The sequence below is a fragment of the Echinops telfairi genome, unplaced genomic scaffold (genome assembly GCF_000313985.2).
Source record: "Echinops telfairi isolate 266 unplaced genomic scaffold, ASM31398v2 ScPeMD7_70;HRSCAF=299, whole genome shotgun sequence".
Taxonomy (NCBI): Eukaryota; Metazoa; Chordata; class Mammalia; order Afrosoricida; family Tenrecidae; genus Echinops; species Echinops telfairi.
The window spans coordinates 31,842,197-31,848,196 of NW_022103968.1; the positions used below are offsets into that span (position 1 = coordinate 31,842,197).

The 6,000-nt window shown below is 36.7% G+C and overlaps 1 protein-coding gene across 5 annotated transcripts in view; it reads right to left on the bottom strand.

The window, feature by feature from the left end:
* LCOR (ligand dependent nuclear receptor corepressor) overlaps window positions 1-6,000 on the bottom strand; it is a 104,296-nt gene that overhangs the window by 43,507 nt on the left and 54,789 nt on the right. For 4 of the 5 annotated variants that reach the window (XM_045291243.1, XM_045291241.1, XM_045291242.1 and 1 more), the window contains exon 4: window positions 1,518-1,650. The exons of the other annotated variant lie outside the window; for it this stretch is intronic. The gene's annotated coding sequence lies outside the window, so the exon portion shown is untranslated. The remainder of the gene's footprint in view (window positions 1-1,517; window positions 1,651-6,000) is intronic. 5 annotated transcript variants of the gene reach the window in all.

The following is a 6,000-nucleotide window of genomic DNA, read 5'->3' on the forward strand; positions in this document are numbered from 1 at the left end:
CTGGCAAAGTAATGGGAGTAGAGAAGTTGGATACAATTTCTCTTTGGGAATCTTGACGCCTATGATTGACCTTGTTAACTCTCTCTACTCAGACCGAATCCCTGGTGGTACAGTGGATTACATGTGCTAACCTGGAAGTCAATAGCTCTTATCCACGAGAAGCTTCTATGGGAGAAAGATGCGGCTTTCTGCTCCTAAAAAGATTTATAGCCTCTGAAACCTGATACATAGTAAATATGAATCAGAAAGAACACAATGGTAGTTGAGCTTTTCAATCTCTCCCTTTTTTTTTTTTTTAACTCAAAGAGAGGATAAAAAGTAAATTAAGGAGATAAGTTTTTTTCAGATAAAGAAAGCTTGCCTTAGGAACATATCAGACCCATGATTTAATATACATCCTAAAGAAGAGCTACAAGGATATTATTTGGTTTATTAGTAATAGATTCTATCAGTCATTTATACTTTAAATATGAGCTGCTTTGATAAGACAATCACATTCATAAAACTAACCAAGAAAGTAAGGTTTACAGACAGTATTTTGGAATTCAAGATGCTTTATGGGAATGATAAATTGAAGACCGTAGGCTGAGAGTTTTAGGCCAGCGTGCAAGTCCATATTAAAAGGGTCAAAGTGTAAATTTACACACAGCTCTAATGGAAGAAACTGTCTGGATCAATGAAAAATAGCCTCCTATACACTCCTTAATTTTATGACTCTTCAACTCAAACTGAACTCTAGCAAATGAAGAAATATTTAAAGAAAGTGGAATCAAATTGCTGAAAACTTTTTTTACTTTAAAAATATATCAGGATAATCTTTATGTTGGAACTAGAGGGGAAAGGTACCTATAGAAAAATACTTTGATATAAAAATTTAGTAGAGTGACTCTTGTTAAGAGGTCATCTTGATGTAAGGGAAATATAATATGTTGGTAAGGAAAAGAGCTAAGTGTTTTCCTAAAGACATTCTATTATCAACACATTAGTGAACAACTTTCCTACATATATGTTTATATTATTTAAAGAAATATTAAAGAATCTGACAAAAGTTTCAAGGAGAAAGATTATGTGGAAAATGCCAAGAGATTAAATTATTAAAACACTACCTCAAATATAAAGTAGAGGCAAGTTACATCAGTCTGTTTCTCTTAATTTTAATAATTAAAAATATTAAGTATAATGAGGGTATTATATCAAAGAAAATAAGTTGCTTTAAAATTTAATTTCAAGATTATGGCACTGTTTTGTATATGTAGAAAGCAATCTGTCTAATAAAATACATAAATGCTACTTCCTTATAGTTTTCACATTTCAATAATATTCCGAACTACACAGGGAACATTACATGGCACCAACACTTCGGAGCAAAGGAGGAGGGAAGGGGTGGGAGCAAGGGGTTGTCTTCCCCTACCCTAAATTTAATTTGATTAGAGAAATACAAAGTAAATAATTAGAAAAGGCTTTAAAGCATATAAAAGACAAGCAGATGCAAAATGTTATTCTTCACTGAAACCAACCTTTTCTATAAAAGACTGCATTGAGGAACTCTTCTGCTTGTCTCTCGAATCGAATGATTTTTGCTCGCTCTTGTTTAAGCAGAGCTTCTTGCCCAGCTCCCGAAGCTGGTTCATCCAGACCGACTAAGTGTCCCTGCAAAAATATTTGCACAAAAATGTCCCCCCATTTAACATCAAATACAAAGATCCATAATCAAACACAAACTTAATACCAGCTACAACAAATTAGTTTCATTTAAATAATTTTTAAAATTCAAATAAAGATAAAAACATCTTCACAAAAGCATGAAAACAAAATGAATATATACATATCTTTTTAGACAGTTTTTAGTTCAGGGTTTTATTTTGAGGTTTTTCTTTTTACTTAATTGCAGGTAAACTCTACTTAGGCTATAATTCCCAAAGGGAAACGTGCCTGAGCATTAAAACATACTAGTTTGTATTACCCTTGAGCAAATTTCACTGATGAGACAGAGGCTATTTTATAATAGTAAAATAAACTTTATATCCCAAATTTCATTTTACTTGAGAGCCATTTATGCTTGTTCTACTCTGGATTTTGTTTTTTCCCCAGATACAAAATACATACATTTTTTAAAGGCCAGTAGGAGGAAACTCAGAATGAACATATCTGAATTCAAAATTCTTTCTCAAAGATACTGTTTAGAAAACTTTAGCTCTCAAATGTTTAGTGGGTTATAAAATTGACTGACTAGAAACAATAGAAAAAGAAAGTCCATTTTTAAAATGCATGTAGTGAAGATAAACATGTCTGTATCTTTTGTTCCAATTATATATACATATGTGTGTGCTTGTATATGTATGCAATATGGAATGTTAGGTCCCAACAAGAAGTCCCAAGATGCTATACTGGACTATCTTAGGACTACCCTCACCAGTTCTCAGACTGCTGGACAACAGGACTGAAGAATAACAACATGCTTTTCACTTCCTTCCACTCTTGCAGCTAAAGAAAATCAGGAGACTAACAATGGAGATTAGATTAAAAGTAAAGCAAAGTAAATCTTTTAGGGGTAGTTTAAGTTCCACTGAATACAGCTTACTTAAAATCACTGTATTGTACCAACACAAGAATTTGTACCATCATGGAAAAATTAAAAGTCCTTTACATAAGAAAATGGGGACAATGTCAGCAAATAAAAAGAAAGTAAACAGCTTGAAGATTTAAAATATATACAAAATACTTGGACCAAAATTTCTTTTTGACTTTCACACCACTCAAACTGTTCTGTATGTTGTAAACAAACAGTTTAAGGTGGAAACCTCTTTTGAGTACTCTAACTTAAATAATTACCCATGAATCTCTCCAGATATGACACATTAAGTTGGCCTCAAAATGTGTTTTAAAATGTTTAGGAAAAATATTTTAAGTGTTACAAATCATCATCCACTACAGGAAACTATTATTACCACAGAACTGGCCAACTTTTGTTTTTTTTGTTTGTTTGTTTTTTTAACATTTTATTAGGGGCTCATACAACTGTTATCGCAATCCATACACACATCAATTGTGTAAAGCGCATTTGTACATTGTTTCTCAAAACATTTTCTCCATATTTAAACCCCCGACATTAGGTCCTCATTTTCCCCCTCCCTCCCCGCTCCCCCCTCCCTCATGAGCCCTTGATAGTTTATAAATGGGTATTTTGTCATATCTTGCCCTGTCCGACGTCTCCCTTCATCCACTTTTCGGTTGTCTGTCCCCCAGGGAGGAGGTCACACACAGTTCCATGTAATCGGTTCCCTCTTTCTTACCCATTCTCCCTTTACCCTCCCTGTTTTGCCACTCACACCACTGGTCCTATAGGGCTCATCCGTCCTGGATTCCCTGTATTTTCAGTTCCTATCTGTACCAGTGTACATCCTCTGGTCTAGCCAGTCTTGCAAGACAGAATTCGAGTCATGGTAGTGGGAGCGAGGAGGAAACATTTAGGAACTAGAGGAAAGTTGTATTTCTCATCATTGTTACATCGCACCCTGACTGGCTCGTCTCCTCCCCCAGACCCCTCTGCAAGGGGATCTCCAGTGGCCTACTAATGGGCTTTGGATCTCCACTCCGCACTCCCCGCATCATTCACTATGGTAAGAATTTTTGTTCTGATGATGCCTTACACCTGATCCCTTCGACACCTCGTGGTTGCATAGGCTGGTGTGCTTCTTCCATGTGGACTTTGTTGAGAACTGGCCAACTTTTGTAAAGAAAGTTTACAAATGATAATTTTAAGAAATGAGTCATAAATAATAGGCATTAAATACTCCAATAATATTCCCAATTGTTTATATTTGGTGTCATTTCACTGACTTTTAAAAATCATATATGATGGGGCCCAAACGGTTCTTAACTAATTATTATTCCTATTTTCAGAGAGTTTAAGCCAAACTTTTGTGAACAAAATATAAACCTGCTTCAATGTACTATTTAGCTACCTTCTAATTTAAAGTCAAAACAACTAAACTAGGACTCAGTAGGAGTTATTTGAATCAAATAGTTACCATTGTAACTACCTGGACAGTGACAAATACAGAAATCACTTTCATTGATTCATATCAATAATGGGCACATTTGTTTTAAAAATAATTTATTGTCGGGTGCATAAGGTGGTGCCTGGCTACCATAAAATACAGTGTCTGGGGTCTTAAAGGCTTGATGATAAACAAGTGGCCATCTAGCTCAAGAACAACAAAGCCCAAATTGAAGAAGTACACCAGCCTGTGTGACCACGAGATGTCGATGGGATCAGGTATCAAAGAACAAAAAAGCCTATCATTGTGAATGAGGGGGGGGTGCGGAGTGGGGACCCAAAGCCCGTCTGTAAACAACTGGACATCCCCTTACAGAAGGGTGGCGGGGAGGAGACTAGTCAGTCAGGGTGCAGAGTAACAACGATGAAACATTCAACTTTCCTCTGGTTCTTGAATGCTTCCTCCCCACACTACCATGATCCCGATTCTACTTTACAAATCCAGCTAGATCAGAGCATGTACACTGGTACAGATAGGAACTGGAAAAACAGGGAATCAAGGACAGATGAACCCCTCAAGACCAGTGATGAGAGTGGTGGGAGAGAGGTGGGGTAGAAAGGGGGAACCGATCACAAGAATGTACATATAACCCCCTCCCTGGGGGATGGACAACAGAAAAGTGAGTGATGGGAGATATGTAAGAAGGGAGGGGGTAGGGAGGGTAGAGGGAGAGTGGGTAGGAAAGAGGGAACCGATTACAAGGAACTATTATGTGACCTCCTCCCTGGGGGACGGACAACAGAAAAGTGGGTGAAGGCAGACGTCGGACAAGGCAAGATATGACAAAATACCAATTTATACACTATCAAAGGCTCATGAGGGAGGGAGGAGCGGGGAGGGAGGGGAAAAATGAGGACCTAATGCCAGGGGCTAAGTGGAGAGGAAATGTTTTGAGAATGAGGGCAATGAATGTACAAATGCGCTTTACACAATTGATGTGTGTATGGATTGGGATAACAGTTGTATGAGCCCCTAATAAAATGTTAAAAAAGAAAGAAAAAAAGAGTTGTATGATCCCCTAATAAAATGATTTTTAAAAAAAGGGAGGGTGTAAGACATGCCAAAATAATAATTTATAAATTATCGAGCGTGGGGGGGTGGGGGGGAGATGACCCGATACCAACGGCTCAAGTAGAAAGCAAAATGTTTTGAGAATGATGACGGCAACCAATGTCCAAATGTGCTTGACACAATGGATGTATGTATGAATTGTGATGAGTTGTACGAGCTCCCAATAAAACGATTAAAAAAATAATTTATTGAATTATAATTGACATGACATAGTATTCAACTATCTTAAAGTTTGGTGTATTCATGGAGCCATGGAAAGATTAGGATAATTTAAATTAGATAATTTCATACTTCAAAAGAAATTCTGTACTCATTAACAGTTCACCCACATTCTCCACAACCACCACAAAAAAAGGTCAAAACCAAACCCACCACTGCTGTGAGTTGATTCCACCCAACTGCCTCAAAGTGTTTCCAAGGCTGGAGATCTTTATGAAAGCAGACTGCCACATATTTCCCCCTCAAAGTGGCTGGTGGATTTAAATTGTGCACCTTTGGTTAACAAACGGCTGTTTAACCACTGCACCACCAGGGTTTCTACTCCAAACATAAGCGAACACTGAACTACTTTTTGTGGCTCTAGTTTTTTTTAATACTAAACTTATTTTTTGTAAGTGGAATCACAAATTTTTTGCAACTCAATTTTCCCATTTAGTATGATGTTTTCAGGGTTCATTTGTATTGTGGCATGTATCAGTATTTACTTCCTTTTTACTGCTAAATAATATTGCCTTGCATGGATTAACCGCAGTATGTTTATCCATTCATTAGTTGATGGACGACAGCTGGGTATTCCCATTTGGAGCTATTGTGAATATTTCTATTATAAACATTTGTGTTCAAGTTTTTTTTTTAATTAATTTTTTTT